Here is a 16,501-nt window from a genome sequence, read left to right as displayed (position 1 = left end):
GAGTGTAAAAGAGATTCATGGTCAGTTTGGGTTATTATTCTGTGCTGGGAACTCACCCCAGATGCCTTTGTGGGAGCCGAGAGTATTTTTAGCTGCTCTGTAAGGAGGCGATGTGGCCCCAGTGAAGGCCAGCCCCTCCTCCTCCTCCTCCTCCTCTCCTCTTTTTGAATTTTTGGTGAAGATCCCCTCTGTCCTTTCCTCAGGAGTGGCCTGAAGCCACAGTGGACTCAATTAGTGAGAGAGATCGCTGACACACCACGTCTGTGTGTGTGTGTGTGTGTGCGTCTGTGTGTGTGTGTGTGTGTGTGTGCGTCTGTGTGTGTGTGTGTGTGTGTGTGTACAGGAACAACGGCCTCTTCCACAGATCGACTGTTTTCCCTCCCTTCAACTCTCCCTCCCTCCCTCTGTCTCCCTCCCTCCATCCTTCCCTCTGTCTCCCTCCCTCAAGCCCTTCATCTCTCCCTCCATCCCTCTCTCCCCATCCCTCCGTCCCTTCATCTCTCCCTCCGTCTCGTCATCTCTCCCTCCCTTCCTCTGTCTCCCTCCCTCCTTCCCTCCATCCCTGTCTCTCCATCCCTCCATCTCCCCCTTTTCTGGTAGAGATGGTGTCACAGCGGGTAGAGGGGTGTTGTGGTTGTGCTGCTGGTAGAGATGGTGTCACGGTGGGTAGAGGGGTGTTGTGGTTTGTGCTGCTGGTAGAGATGATGTCACGGTGGGTAGAGGGGTGTTGTGGTTTGTGCTGCTGGTAGAGATGGTGTCACGGTGGGTAGAGGGGTGTTGTGGTTGTGCTGCTGGTAGAGATGGTGTCACGGTGGGTAGAGGGGTGTTGTGGTTGTGCTGCTGGTAGAGATGGTGTCACGGTGGGTAGAGGGGTGTTGTGGTTGTGCTGCTGGTAGAGATGGTGTCACAGCGGGTAGAGGGGTGTTGTGGTTGTGCTGCTGGTAGAGATGGTGTCACGGTGGGTAGAGGGGTGTTGTGGTTGTGCTGCTGGTAGAGATGGTGTCACGGTGGGTAGAGGGGTGTTGTGGTTGTGCTGCTGGTAGAGATGGTGTCACGGTGGGTAGAGGGGTGTTGTGGTTGTGCTGCTGGTAGAGATGGTGTCACAGCGGGTAGAGGGGTGTTGTGGTTGTGCTGCTGGTAGAGATGGTGTCACGGTGGGTAGAGGGGTGTTGTGGTTGTGCTGCTGGTAGAGATGGTGTCACGGTGGGTAGAGGGGTGTTGTGGTTGTGCTGCTGGTAGAGATGGTGTCACGGTGGGTAGAGGGGTGTTGTGGTTGTGCTGCTGGTAGAGATGGTGTCACGGTGGGTAGAGGGGTGTTGTGGTTGTGCTGCTGGTAGAGATGGTGTCACGGTGGGTAGAGGGGTGTTGTGGTTGTGCTGCTGGTAGAGATGGTGTCACGGTGGGTAGAGGGTGTTTTTCCGCGGCGCGGTTCGGCGGCCCCTCCTGATTAATCAGCACCTCGGCCCGGAGTGCGACGGCCTCGAGCTCTTTAACACAACAGGCGCGGAACACGGTGACATCATCAGCGCACCTGCCGCGCACCGCAATTTTTTTTTTTCCTCTCAAAAGAACGAGGGAGAAAAACACACACACACACACACACACACACTGCCTGCTCTGTCGGCCAAATCCACTTACCGCAGGCTTTTATTTAATTTGTGTTGCGGTGGCAAACGCTAGTCCGCGCGAACCCCCCCCCCCCCCTCCCCCCCCCGGTCGAGTGTCGATGTGTGAACGCTGAGGAGGTCTCTGACTGAGCCTCCAGGCTTTGTTTGTTTAGAGGTGAGGATATGGCTTTCCCCGCCGTCTTTTTTGGCTCAAAATTGTTTTCTTCTGTTGAGTTGCTCTGTTGTTGTCGTTCACTGTTGTGTTTTTATGGGATAACAGCGTAATTAAATGATGTATATGCTCTTCAATTATATTAATTGTGCTAAATTTGCAGTTTAAATAAATTGAAAATAAACTGTTTAAATAAAGTAATTGAAAATAAACTGTTTAAATAAAGTAGTTGAAAATAAACAAATTTCAGAAGTAGCAACAATTAAATATTTCTCAGCAATTTGTCTATTTTTTCCCACAGTGATTAGACATTTGAATGCTGGTTGCATTCTCTAGTGTGTATTAAATATCCACTATGATAAAGGCAATAACAGTGCTGATTATGAGTCTGAGGTAGCCATTAGCGCTGCAGTACCTGGCTGACCTCTGACCCCGCGCTGGTCTGAGTTTGAGGTAGCCATTAGCGCTGCAGTAGCTAGCTGACCTCTGACCCTGTGCTGGTGTGAGTCTGAGGTAGCCGTTAGCGCTACAGTCCCTGGCTGACCTCTGACCCTGTGCTGGTTCAGATGAGTGGAAGGGACGGAGAGGTGTAGCCCACACTACAGCAGTGTCCCATAATCCACTTCTCTACTGTAACTGCAGCATGGCTGGTTAAAACACTCTCTCTCTCTCTCTGTCCCTCTCTCTTTCTCTCTTGCTCCCCCTCCCCCTCCCTCTTTCTCTGTGGCAGTGACAACTGGCGTCGAGGAAGTGCTTTCAAAATGAAACCCTGTGATGTTGAGAATGTCAAGCTAAAATTATTAGCATCATCTTATATCAAACGTGGTGCTTATCCCTCCCATTCATAACTGATACATGCAAATTTACTACGAATCATATTCTGTGTGAAGGAGCGCGTGCATAAATATGGCTGTTTAGATTCTTTACTATTTGAGGTCATTTTGTGCATACCGTAATAATTAGACTACAAAGACACCAATTGGATTTTCTTGTTTATAATATAAAAACATATTTTGGATCTGCTGCTTAAAAGAATTTGAATTGTCCGCATGTCACAGATTAAGAAACCAGCCATGTCTCTCTGTGCCAAAATAATATAAATGCAAATACGTTTTTTAATGTAACTTTTTTTTGTACGAAATGCTTTTTTCCTAAATGAGTTTTCAGGAATGGGCTCCCTGGGTGAAAACGTGTGAACAGCATTAAAAGGGCTTAAAACTATTATACAACAGAACAGAGGAGCTTGTAGGAATTAGAGAGTGAGATAGAGAGAGAGAGAGAGAGGGAGGAGGCTGTGTGAGAGAGAGGGGGAGAGAGAGAGAGAGAGAGAGGGAGGAGGCTGTGTGAGAGAGGGGGGAGAGAGAGAGGGAGAGAGAGGGAGGAGGCTGTGTGAGAGAGGGGGAGGCAGATAGAGAGAGAGAGGGAGGAGGCTGTGTGAGAGAGGGAGGCAGATAGAGAGAGAGAGGGAGGAGGCTGTGTGAGAGAGGGGGAGAGAGAGAGAGGGAGAGAGAGGGAGGAGGCTGTGTGAGAGAGGGGGAGAGAGAGAGAGGGAGAGAGAGGGAGGAGGCTGTGTGAGAGAGGGGGAGAGAGAGAGAGGGAGAGAGAGGGAGGAGGCTGTGTGAGAGAGGGGGAGAGAGAGAGGGAGAGAGAGGAAGGAGGCTGTGTGAGAGAGGGGGAGAGAGAGAGAGGGAGAGAGAGGGAGGAGGGTGTGTGAGAGAGGGAGAGAGAGGGAGGAGGGTGTGTGAGAGAGGGAGAGAGAGGGAGGAGGGTGTACGTAGCATTGATAGCAGTAGGTAAGCAGGGTATCCTGGCTCTGCCGGGCTGACAGCTGTCAGACGAGCCGCGTGACCTCCGGGCAAACGTGGAGCCGTCGCTGTGGAACGCACACCTTGGGTGAGCTCCTGCAGGTGAGCCTCTGCAGGTGAGCCTCCGTAAATACCTCTGCAGCCAAGCCTTAAATTAACACAGTACGGTGCCTTATTAGGATGGACGGGGAGAGAGAGAGAGAGAGAGAGAGAGACAAAGGAAGAGAGAGACAGACAGAGTGAGAGGGAGAGAGCGAGAGGGAGAGAGAGAAACAGAGAGAGAGGGAGGGAGAGAGAAAGAGAGAGAGATGGGGTGAGAGACAGAGAGAGAGAGAAAGAGAGAGAGAGAGAGACAGGGAGAGGCAGAGGGAGGAAGAGAGAGAGAGAGAGACAGACAGGGAGCGGCAGAGGGAGGAAGAGAGAGAGAGAGAGACAGACAGGGAGAGGCAGAGGGAGGAAGAGAGAGAGAGAGAGACAGACAGGGAGCGGCAGAGGGAGGAAGAGAGAGAGAGAGAGACAGACAGGGAGAGGCAGAGGGAGGAAGAGAGAGAGAGAGAGACAGACAGGGAGAGGCAGAGGGAGGAAGAGAGAGAGAGAGAGAGAGACAGGGAGAGGCAGAGGGAGGAAGAGAGAGAGAGAGAGAGAGAGACAGACAGGGAGAGGCAGTGGGAGGAAGAGAGAGAGAGAGAGAGAGAGAGACAGACAGGGAGAGGCAGAGGGAGGAAGAGAGAGAGAGAGAGACAGACAGGGAGAGGCAGAGGGAGGAAGAGAGAGAGAGAGAGACAGACAGGGAGAGGCAGAGGGAGGGTACGTGTGGTGGGCAGGCCTCAGGAGGTGCTTCGTGCCCCCCTGCCCTCTCCCGAAACACTGCAGGGGTGGGGCTAACCCGGGAACGCCGCCATCTTATTCTTTTAAAGCAGAGGTGGGCAACGAGGGCCCTGTCTGCTCCTGCCTTTCATGCCAACGTCTGGCCTTAATTACTTCATTAGCCCTGACAATTATGGCAAATTACATTTTAGCTACACTTCTCTTCTGTCTACAGTTCTTGTGTCCCTACTGTGATGTAATCTACGAGTGAACTAGTGTTGGTGCTTGCAGCCAATCAGCTCGTTTAGCCTGGGTAATTGGTGGGAACAAATACCTGCACTCACACCGGCCCTCTAGGACTTCCTGGTCTTGTAGAGAGGCGTTGCTCACTAGCGCCAGTGCAGCTGGCTCCAGTACAGGTGTGTCAGCCACCCGTTTCAATGTAACTCACTGGTAATTGTAGGTCTCCCCATGTGCCACTTTAAGTTATTGTGTTATTTGGACATGATTGCAATATTTTGTGGATGAATCCGGGACAGTTAGGGACATATAAAGGTCCCCCTTTTCCCTACTGCGCCGTCTCTGCCTCCAATTTGTACAACATGGCGGCGCCCACAACCTAGACTTCCCGGGCTTCAGGAGGCTTTTCACCAAGCCCATGGAGGGTCAGTGGGTGACATCACGGTGACTTTGTCTGTATTTAGGAAAGGCCAGTTTCGTCTCTGCACTGCAGGGGGAGGGGCTGTGAGACAGGGGGAGGGGCCAGATCTGAAGAGGGCGGTCCCGCCCACTGACATCCCTCTCTCCTGGACGATTCATCTTTTCCCCATTTAAAAAAAACAAACAAAAAAAAAACATACAAAAACCAAAGTATGTGACATCACAGAGGCCAGGTCTGCGGTGTTCCATTCCTCAAATGTTCAGACGTGGCTGGAAAGTGTTGAGCTGCTTGCAGGACTGAAATTTTATTTATTTTTTTGTACCAGAACCTACCATTTGGGTTTGGAAATCAAATTTTTTTATAAATCTGAAATAACAGACTAAAAAATGTTTTTGTTTTTTTTTCAAATAATTCTCTTTCTTTTTCTCTGCGGAAATGCTTGTGGTCTTCAGCTTTTTGATTGGCTGCCGGTAGCTCAAAAGCCACAGTTCCACAGCTCTCCAAATCTTCTGCATTGTTACTGTTTAATTTGGCATTTTGAGAAATACTGTGCTTTGAATTTCTCAGTTCTGTGTACCACCTGGAGCACAGGCCGAAATGAAACTGAACCGCTCAGAGAAAGAGGGCGAGTGTAGGTGTTCAGAGACCAAACAAAAGCTCTGCAGTGCAGGAGTTTGGTGCCCCTGTTGTGTGGAGCACAGTGTATTCCTATAATAATCCCTGAAAATGTGGGCGGTGGGGAGCGTAGTCTAAAGTGTAGTTTGTGAGCGTGAACTCGACCCTGGTAGGTGTCTAAAGGTGGCACCGTGAGATAGGAAGACTGTGTGGAAAAAAACACTGCTGAGTCCTGCTGTCCTTCTGTTACACTCTGTGCCACCTTAACATCCTGTGGTTACCAACAGAGAGAGGAGGCAAAGCAGGGTGTTGTTTAAAAGGGTTAACACATCTGCAACCCCCCTCCCCCCCTTCCCAAAATTATGACCCAGTGTGTGCAGTTTGGATTCTTGGAGGGGCGGGCGGGGGTGGTGTGTACATTATTTAATCTTGCCAACCGCGCTAATGTGTTAAATTACGGTTTGGCTGCTATTAATCTCTATGACAGTGCGCCTCTCCGGGGCTGTGCCTTTAAGGATTGAAGGCTCCGGCCAGCTTTTATTTTAATTTACTGCTTTAATGAAAATAGGACATTATCCGCAGAACTGGCTGTCGGCTGTCCGACAACCCTCAGCGTATCAGATTAGCCGACCGGTTGTGACAGCGGTCCTAATTATTTGGGTTGAAATTGAATCCTCGCGTCGGTCCGCAAGAATAACGGCCGGCTCCAGTGCATAAAAGAGATTAAATTTAATGTTGGGCGGGTGATTCATCACCGGCGGGAGAGGCGCGGAAGTGTGGCCCCCGGCCGGGCCTCGCGCCCACGGTAACGGCTCCGCTGTGCGGCGCTATGCTGGCGGGGCTACGCTCTCTGGCCTGCCGGAGTTCGCTCCGGGCGCGCTCTCTTCCCGTTCGCCTCCCCGTCACGCATTAACGTAAATGTCAGCAGCGGGATGCTGTTTTTCGAGCCGGCTGCCCCGCCAAGGCTGTCCGCGAGTCGGGGGGGTGGAAGCAATTCCCTGACAAATTCCGCACGTAATCCTCTGCAATCTCCGACCCGTGTTCCGCCAATGGTACTGCGCGCTGCTGTACATGTTCGCCAAGAAAAAAGGAAAAAGAGCCGGGCCCTGTTAAACGTGTTTTTCTGCAGCTGCAATCTGTGATCCCTGACACGGAGACCTCGAGAAACGATGTCAGAGCCTCGTAAAATTATATCACCGCTGTATGAGACTGTATTTGTATGTCAGAAAAGAACACGTTTAATACTGTAAACATATTTATTTATTTAACCACACATTTACATTGTATTTTTGCACTACATTTCCGCGGATATATTTACATTAAATTAGCATTTTACATTCAGTTAGCGCTTTTTTCTTGCATTAGATTTGCATTACTTTTCCTGTTCTGCTGTCTCAGTAAGATATGCATTTAATGCGAACGTTTTTCTAATAACCCACAATTTTAACCCCTGTGGATACTCTTCATGTTTATAATGTGACCTATATTAAATAATTTGCATATGGGCCGTTTGAGTTGATGTGTAGTATTTTCATGCATTTGTTGTAACGTAGCCCCAGTTTCAAATCCGTAGGAAACAGGATTGTAGCACATTACAAGTTTTATTTTTAAAATAATGATAATAATTTTTTTAAAATTATTATGATCCTTATTATTATTATTATTATTATTATTATTATTATTATTATTATTCACAATACATTTATTAATGCTGTTCTAGGTTTATTATTTTATTAGAAAGTGTTGATGTTTTAGTAGTAAAAACTAATAATAATAATAATAATAATAATAATAATAAAAGTACAAAATGATCACTATAAATAGAAACATAGTGGTGACCAAATGAACAGCATACACGGAGTGTTATTTAATGTTCAGTGTGTTGTGTGGCAGCCCACACAGTGACCCAGGCAGCCCAGGGCTGAGGTGGCAGCGTCTGCATCTGAGTCTCGCTGCAGAGGCTGGGAGTATGTGTGAGGAGCAATTAGACACGTTCATATTAGTGCTGGGGTGTGAGTGGCGGCAGTAATGACTCTGAGAAGCCCAACGTGCCACGCCGCACTGTGAACCTCACGCCCTGTCTGTGGGAACGGAGTCCAGAGCAGTGCTCCTTACTCCCCTGTCTGTGGGAGCGGAGTCTGGAGCAGTGCTCCTTACTCCCCTGTCTGTGGGAGCGGAGTCCGGAGCAGTGCTCCTTACTCCCCTGTCTGTGGGAACGGAACTCCCCTGTCTGTGGGAGCAGAGTCCGGAGCAGTGCTCCTTACTCCCCTGTCTGTGGGAGCGGAGTCCGGAGCAGTGCTCCTTACTCCCCTGTCTGTGGGAGCGGAGTCCGGAGCAGTGCTCCTTACTCCCCTGTCTGTGGGAGCGGAGTCCGGAGCAGTGCTCCTTACTCCCCTGTCTGTGGGAGCGGAGTCCGGAGCAGTGCTCCTTACTCCCCTGTCTGTGGGAGCGGAGTCCGGAGCAGTGCTCCTTACTCCCCTGTCTGTGGGAACGGAGTCCGGAGCAGTGCTCCTTACTCCCCTGTCTGTGGGAGCGGAATCCGGAGCAGTGCTCCTTACTCCCCTGTCTGTGGGAGCGGAATCCGGAGCAGTGCTCCTTACTCCCCTGTCTGTGGGAGCGGAGTCCGGAGCAGTGCTCCTTACTCCCCTGTCTGTGGGAGCGGAGTCCGGAGCAGTGCTCCTTACTCCCCTGTCTGTGGGAGCGGAGTCCGGAGCAGTGCTCCTTACTCCCCTGTCTGTGGGAGCAGGCCCAGGGGTTCTGCAGAAGCAGAGCGGAGGTCTTCTGAGCCTGGACTTCGGGTGAGCGGGGCTGGCAGGTGTGGGAGATTGTGCAGCAGCAGCAGCAGCAGCAGCGCACCCTATTTCCAGGTGCTAAAACATTCTCTAAAGGGTCCTCTTTTTCTTTGGGAAGAGGCTGTGATGTGCACCCCCCCCCCAATATCCCCCTCAGGAGTGATTGGCAGGCATGGGAATGGAACCTTTGTTCTGCTTCTTGCTCTCTTTTTTTTCCTCTCCTCTTTCAGAATTTTTACCCCTCCCTCTTTCCCCCCAGCCTCTCTCCCCATTGGATGCCCCTCCTGCCGCGTCATCAGCGCGCGTTGATCAGGGGGCGGGCCGCTGGCTCCCGTCCAATGGGAGATCAGCATCGTTGTATCCCCCCCCCCCCCCCCCCCTCCTGCTTATTGCTGATTCCTCCCTGCACCAGTCAAAAAACAGCCAGGGTGCAGGAAGAGAAAAAAAGCGACATCATTTTGGAGGGAATCATTTGTAGAGCTTTCCAGCTCATCTTTGGGGAGATGGGTGACTGTGAGTCAGAGGTGCCGGACAGACGCTGGGACGGTGCGCGCTGTCACAGACACCTGAATGTGGGGGCTGTGTGCCACATTAACAGGGCCCTGCGTGTATTTTTAAATCCCTATTTATGTCGCTCGATGAGTCAGTCCTTTATAAAATTATTGTGTTTAAAAAAAAAAAAAAAAAAGTGATCCAGATTTGCCAAAGGAACTGACAGAAAGAGGGTGGACTAGATGTGTTTATGCCTTGCTGTGTTTTAGTACTGGTGAAAGGTCTGTGTGATTAATATAAATATACTTATATTGATGATGTAAATATTTTATAGATTCCAGGAATATTTATATAATATTTATTGCATAAACATTCCCGTGAAATGGAGTGGACATAAGTTTATGCATTTAAATAATGTTCTGAAGAAAGTTTTTATTTTATTTTTTAAATGTAAGTTCTGGAAAATATGGAAAGTGCAGAGGTGCAGGGTGTGAAGGGGATCTAACTGCTCTACTGTTTGTCCTAGTTTAAGTTGCTCACAGTTGTTGGAGGCCAGGGTTTGTGTTCTTGCACATAATGGTGATCTCCAGGGCCAGTGAAGAAGAGGAAAACAGCCACAGTTTGTCTGTGCGATGAATGAAATCCCCTTCCGCATTCAGGGAAAGTTAGCCAGCCAGGTGCTTTCATTAATATTGGGCTTCTCTCTCTCATTGGAGCCTAAATTGGTCCCAGGTGATTGAGAGGAATTTTGATTAAGAAATGTCATTAAAATGGATGAATTATGCCTTTCAAGTTTGCACATTGGTCAGACTGTGTTTTTAATCAATTGATAATTAGTAGGGTGATTTATGGCTGGAAATGGTCTTGTACATTTATAAATGTGTACATTTACAATTCTGTACAATAATGCAATAATGTGTACACTTATAATGTACACATTTAAGATTTGGCCTCCCCACAGTATGGTATCTCTGTCTGTTTTAAACAAGGTTTAGGTTTTGTTCCTCTGTCGGGATTTTTTAAAAGCAGAAAAAAATATTTGTTTTGAATCTGATGTTTGGGAAGGGGAAATGGGATAAACAGGAAGTTGTATATGATTAGTGTGTGTGTGTGTGTGTGTGTGTGTATGTGATTAAAGTGTGTGGTTAGCGCATTGTGTTTAGTGCTACAGTACATTGCAGTCCCATCTCTCACACGCAGATGTGCCTTAAATGACAGATGTGAATTCTAAACGTTCGCATGTTTTTAGAATATCACACATTTTTTTCCCATGGTAGAGCAACCATAATAGTTAAGCTGGGTAATATGTGTAGTTTATTATTGTAGTTATTCTAAAAATAGAATTATTGCATATGCATACATCTTAATACTTTACACAGTGTCATGTAGATCCTTTAATGTTTACATTTGTCCATTTAATTGCAATGGAATATATGGACTGAAAAAGGCATTGTTTTGTGAAATGTTCTATTTTATTATTTATAATGTAGATGTTTTTTTATGTACTACAGGATGTAGAATGTTATTTTATATACTATAGAATGCAGATTGTTCTTTTATGTGCTATGGAATGTACAATGTCCTTTTACATTGCCATGGAAAAGGATTTGCCCCCTCCCTGATTTCCTCTATTACTGCTTATTTATCACATTGAATGGTTTCAGATCTTTAGACCAAGTGTAATATCAGACAAAGGGAGTCACAAAACACATTTTTTTTAAGTTATTGTTTTGTTTATTTAATGAAAAAGTTGTCAAACGCTCGGAGCACTCATGGAGAAAGTCATTGCCCCCTTAAACCCAATAACTGCTTGCCCCACCTTTAGCAGCAATAACTGCAAGGGTCCAATTCAAACCGCTCTCTGCTACTGCACTGCAGACTCCGCCCCTGTCCTGCAGACTCCGCCCCTGTCCTGCAGACTCCGCCCCTGTCCTGCAGACTCTGCCCCTGTCCTGCAGACTCCGCCCCTGTCCTGCAGACTCCGCCCCTGTCCTGCAGACTCCGCCCCTGTCCTGCAGACTCCGGCCCGGTCCTGCAGACTCCGCCCCTATCCTGCCCAGTCACATCCAGCACAGCATGAATGTCATCATTTTGTGTGGATGCCAGCTCTAGTCTAATGCACCATTTTATTATTTTTCCCGTGTGCGTTTGATGTGAAACGGCAGGCCTGCATTGAAATGGACTCTCATATTTCAGGGCTAACTCCAGCCTGACCTCCAGTCTTCCTCTTGTCAAGGACAGAGGCGCTCTTTGTTTTTTCCATCCCAGGGCGGGCGGTAATTTTGCGGTTTGCCACAGTGCTGGGATCGGAGTGGGCAGTTTATTACTGGCGTTTATTGAAAGGTAGGACGGCCATTACGAGAAATGTGTTTGACAGAATTCATTTCGGGGACTGCATTAGCTTATGAATGACTCGCTGCCACCTCCGCTCTCCTCCGTTTCGAATTTGAAACCCCCCCGGCCCCCGCCCCCCGCCCCCCGCCGCCCGCCCCCCGGCCAGCCCATGAGCCGTTTCTTCCCCGTCTGCTGAGCCTGAGTCCTGAGAGCCTCCTGTGTTCAGTAGAATGTAGGGTTGGGTCATTAGAAGCCGGAGTAACTGCGTTCTGTGACCCGAATCGATATTAGGCATCATTTTCCTGATTCTGCGATTTTTGCATCCTTTTTTTGCGTGAGCAGGAAATGGCCGGTCGTACGAGAAAAGGACCTGCCCTCGCACACCTGTCACAGGCCCACAGGCCTGCCGGGGACTTTTTTTTTTTTCTGTGGTTAGATTGCTTGGCTCCCTGTGAAGGAGTTTGGCGGCACGTACTGAATAGTCCCTAATTACAGCGCTCCCACAGAAATCTCCACGCGAGGATGCCTCATTCACAGTCCCAAAATATCATCCAAATGTTTTTTAGAGAGAAAAATGTTCTTTTTCTTTCTTTCTTTTCTTGAGCTGGCACATGCAGGCTCCCCGCGTCCCCACAGTGATATTCTTGGGCGATTGCTTTTTTTTTTGTTTTTCATGTGCTAAATGTAATGTGCTGGAACCCGGTGCGTTTTCGCCAGGGTGCCTCGGCGTGGGAGTTAAGGGAACCGGGACCCGCTCGCTCGCTCGGCCGCAGTCCGACGCCGGCGACCCGTACGCGCACGTCTGACTCGCTGATCGCAGGAATTCTCCAGGAGCCATTAGAAATAATTGTATTTACAAAAGGAGTGTTCCAGTAATGGATCCCCCTCTCTCTCTCTCTCTCTCTCTCTCTCTCTGTAGTGCTTAAGCTAGTTGCAGGGTGTGAGGCAATAAGACATCTTAATAGCAGTTAGTGCAGGCTTATAGGCCACACAGGGCCTACGCATTAGCCCGTTTTTTATGCCTGAACTGTAGCACGGTAGCACGAAACTGAGAGGTTGCAGGTTCAATTCTCAGGTGGGGGACTGCTGCTGTACCCATCGGCGAGGCGCTTTACTTGGATTTCTTCGTAAGTTGATTTTTGCACTTGGGAGCATTTGGGGGCGATCGGGAGTCTTTCCCATTGTGTCTGTGAAAATGTTTGGAAGCGTTTGGGAGTGTTGAGGTGCCCACACCGTAGACACTGTACGCCAAGCAGAAAATAGGAAAGAATCTCTCTCTCTCTTTCTCGCTCTCTCTCTCTTTTGAAAATAGGTTGTTGTGACTCAGAATGGAATTGTTAAAGAGTAAAGATTCAAACCCAAACCCAGTCCTGACACTGCCCCCTGGTGGTTTCCTGCTCAAACAGCAAGCGAGGCCAGCAGAAGGTGTGAAAGCTGAGACAAACCCTCCCCCTCCCCCCCAGCTCGTTCCCATCTAGACCCCCCACCATGTGCGGGAGGACATGTGAATGCAGCACAGCAGAGATGAAGATGTTTGGAGCAGGAGGGCCGGGGTGGGGGGGGTGGGAGGGGTGTTGGCGCGACCCCCCAGGGTGATGTCACAGCGGGTGCCTCCCCATGACGTCCCGGCAGTAGTATTGAGTGTAATAACTGTGAAGAAGCCTGTCTGTTCCCGCTACCGCTTCTGCTACAGAGTACCGCCATCCCTATCAAAGCCCTCTCCACTGTTATTACCATTAGTATTAATATTTATCACGCGCGTCTGTTTGGGATTACAGTACACAGCGGCAAGCAAGGCTGTCTGTTACTGTACAGTCAGGCCCGGTATACAACCGGAGAGCTTTGTTGAGGTCAGGGGGCTTGTTCAGGGTATGATGGGAGATTGAGTTCTTCATGAACTCCAGAATATGTGGAGCTGTCACCAGCCGTGGCTGAGTCCCTGATGTGAGTTGGATGGATTGTTATGCTCGTGGCTCTGGAGCGGAGGGTTTTGGTGGTGTCGCACAGTTGGGGGGTATCTGTCAATGCGCAGGATGGATCGCTGTGCTCGTGGGTACGCTGATCCGGACGCAGTGTGTCAGGTGCACCGCTCTGATCCGCAGTACGATGCTCCTGAAGGTTTTCATGTCATTTTCTTTGCTTGACAGAACCTGATGGTAAAAAAAAAAAAAAAAAAAGTCGTGTTCAGAACAGAACTGCCTCTGAAAATGGAAAATTCCGGAATCTTAACAATGAGCCATTCCGCAGTGTTCTGAGACAGGCTGACTGCTGATTGCTCAATGAGCCATTATGACATCACTGGTGTGAATGGAACGGCCTGAATCTGCTCCGCAGCCATAATAGCACATAAAACGCTCTCTCTCTCTCTGACACCAGGAAGAAGGCCCGTTGCTATAACAACCGAGCAGACTGTTTACTTCTACCTTTTTAGGTTTGAAATTGGTATGGAATATTTAGATTTAGGCATTTAGCAAATGTTCTTACGCAGGGACTTTCATGTAAGTTCTTCATAAGTCGAAAACAGTGATACACAAAGAATATCGATGTGAGTCAATTACAGAGACAAATCCAGGATGCAAGGTGCAAGTTGTTGTTTTTTTTGGAGAGGTCCTGCACTCTTGCGTCCCCCTGCTTCGTGTGTTCTGAGAGTGCAGGTTCATGCTTGCCGTGGGGTTGTGTGTAACGTGCAGCAGCCAGGCTGTGGGTGTGCCTGTTCCCCTGATGCACCGCGGGGAGCACGCTGAGCGCTGGTCTGGAGCGCGTCCAGCCTCCCCGGGGCCCGGACAGCACGCCGTCTGTTTCTGCGCGGACGCCGTGCGGTGAGCGGAGCCATGACGTCTCCCGGGAGAAACGGACGCCGTGCGCGGCTCTTAGAGGAGAGGCGCCATCGAGCCCTCCGCTGCGTGAGGCGTGTAGCATTAGCGCTCGCGTTCACACGTTCGCCGCGGCTGTTTGGCCCCGTAGTGAAGGGCTCGTAAAACTCTGAGCCATTAGAGGAGGCGAAGCTGTGCGTTCGTATTGAGCTGCTAATGGAAATGGCTCAGAACTGCTGTCTAACAGCAGGACTTTTACACAGTGGTATGGTACACGCTTGCTTTAGGACTTTTACACAGTGGTATGGTACACGCTTGCTTTAGGACTTTTACACAGTGGTATGGTACACGCTTGCTTTAGGACTTTTACACAGTGGTATGGTACACGCTTGCTTTAGGACTTTAACACAGTGGTATGGTACACGCTTGCTTTAGGGCTTTTACACAGTGGTATGGTACACGCTTGCTTTAGGACTTTTACACAGTGGTATGATACACGCTTGCTTTAGAACTTATACACAGTGGTATGGTACACGCTTGCTTTAGAACTTATACACAGTGGTATGGTACACGCTTGCTTTAAGACTTTTACACAGTGGTATGATACACGCTTGCTTTAGAACTTATACACAGTGGTATGGTACACGCTTGCTTTAGGACTTTTACACAGTGGTATGGTACACGCTTGCTTTAGAACTTATACACAGTGGTATGGTACACGCTTGCTTTAGGACTTTTACACAGTGGTATGGTGCACGCTTGCTTTAGGACTTTTACACAGTGGTATGGTACACACTTGCTTTAGGACTTTAACACAGTGGTATGGTACACGCTTTAGGACTTTTACACAGTGGTATAATATACGCTTACTTTAGGGCTTATACACAGTGGTATGGAACACGCTTGCTTTAGGACTTATACACAGTGGTATGGAACACGCTTGCTTTAGGACTTATACACAGTGGTATGGTGCACGCTTGCTTTAGGGCTTATACACAGCGGTATGGAACACGCTTGCTTTAGGACTTATACACAGTGGTATGGTACATGCTTGCTTTAGGGCTTATACACAGCGGTATGGTATGTGCTTGCTTTAGGACTTTTGCTTTATGAATGGCAGTTTTGTCTGTTCCCCCAGTTTTTTGACTCTTCAGTCAGTCAGTCAACTAATCAGTTTTTGGACAACACCATTCATAGCATCTCACAATGGAGATCTTACAGAGGGTAATTTTCAATGGGGAAAAAAACAGAATAACCCCAAACCAAATTGAAAATGATTCCCTGGCCCCATTGAAGACAGCCTTGCAATATACACTGCAAACATTTCCAAAATGCAGATGAAAAAAACAAAACACAGTGTGAATACAGGGTTTACAACTGCACTGTGTGCTGGACTTCAAAGCAGCAGAGTTCTTCCTCTCTGTCGAATCATTATCATTTATTATCTTCTGCAAAATTAGCTTTTTAATTTCCACTGTAAATATCTTGCATTCAAATTACTGGTAATCAGTAAATGTGAGTAAATGGATCTGCAATTACAGTGATCTCAGCCTCCCATGCTGTAACGCAGGGGGACGGCAGGCGATTGGTCCGTCAGTCCGAAGGTCCAGGCTGCTGCTCGCGTGATTGGTCCGTCAGTCCGAAGGTCCAGGCTGCTGCTCGCGTGATTGGTCCGTCAGTCCGAAGGTCCAGGCTGCTGCTCGCGTGATTGGTCCGTCAGTCCGAAGGCCCAGGCTGCTGCTCGCGTGATTGGTCTGAGCAAACAAAGTGATTCTTCTGTTTATTTATTTATTTTTTTTCCTGAAATTTTGCATGAATCGCGCTCCCTCGGGTATTATTTCACAGATGCGATGTTTTGTTTCGGATCTTATCGCTGAACAGCCGTGCTGTTTCTCTCGCTAACGTCGCGCGTGAAATCGAGCCATTCCAGCGATCTCACTTCCTCTCTGTTTCTCTCTCCTCTCTCTCTCTCCCTCTCCTTCTCCTTGTCCGTCTCTCTGTTTGTTCCTCTGTTCATCTTTAATTATAATATAGGATTACCGTGTATCAGTTTCCACATCCTGCTGAATAAGGATCCACTTGAGTGGCGATACGCGCCGGTGGCAGCAGTAACCCTGGCGATGATCTCTGATGGCTGAGCTGCAGTGTGTGAGAGGCCCCGTCCTCAGATACTGCTTCCCTGGTGGAGCCGCTCGGGAAGACCTGTCATAGGTCCTATCGTAGTAATGATACTGTAATAATAATAATAATAACAATAATGATAATGCTGCCATAATAATAATAATCCATTCATCCATCCATCCGTCCATTATCTATACCCCCTTATTCCTGGTCAGGATCATGGGAGGTGCTGAGCCTATCCCAGCATGCTTTGGGTGGGGCTCTATTGCAGGGCAATAATAA

At 48.7% G+C, this 16,501-nt stretch overlaps 1 protein-coding gene across 2 annotated transcripts in view; it reads left to right on the top strand.

Moving 5' to 3' along the window:
* The window catches only part of LOC118229961 (kelch-like protein 29), a 167,399-nt gene that overhangs the window by 4,143 nt on the left and 146,755 nt on the right, over window positions 1–16,501 (top strand). Inside the window, exon 1 of one of the 2 annotated variants that reach the window (XM_035422572.1) lies at window positions 3,543–3,700. The exons of the other annotated variant lie outside the window; for it this stretch is intronic. The gene's annotated coding sequence lies outside the window, so the exon portion shown is untranslated. Of the gene's footprint in view, window positions 1–3,542; window positions 3,701–16,501 lie in introns of those variants that run through there. 2 annotated transcript variants of the gene reach the window in all.

Source organism: Anguilla anguilla, chromosome 6 (assembly GCF_013347855.1).
Source record: "Anguilla anguilla isolate fAngAng1 chromosome 6, fAngAng1.pri, whole genome shotgun sequence".
NCBI lineage: Eukaryota > Metazoa > Chordata > Actinopteri > Anguilliformes > Anguillidae > Anguilla > Anguilla anguilla.
Note: the sequence above shows the minus strand (reverse complement) of the source record. Positions and strands in the feature narration are given on the sequence as shown.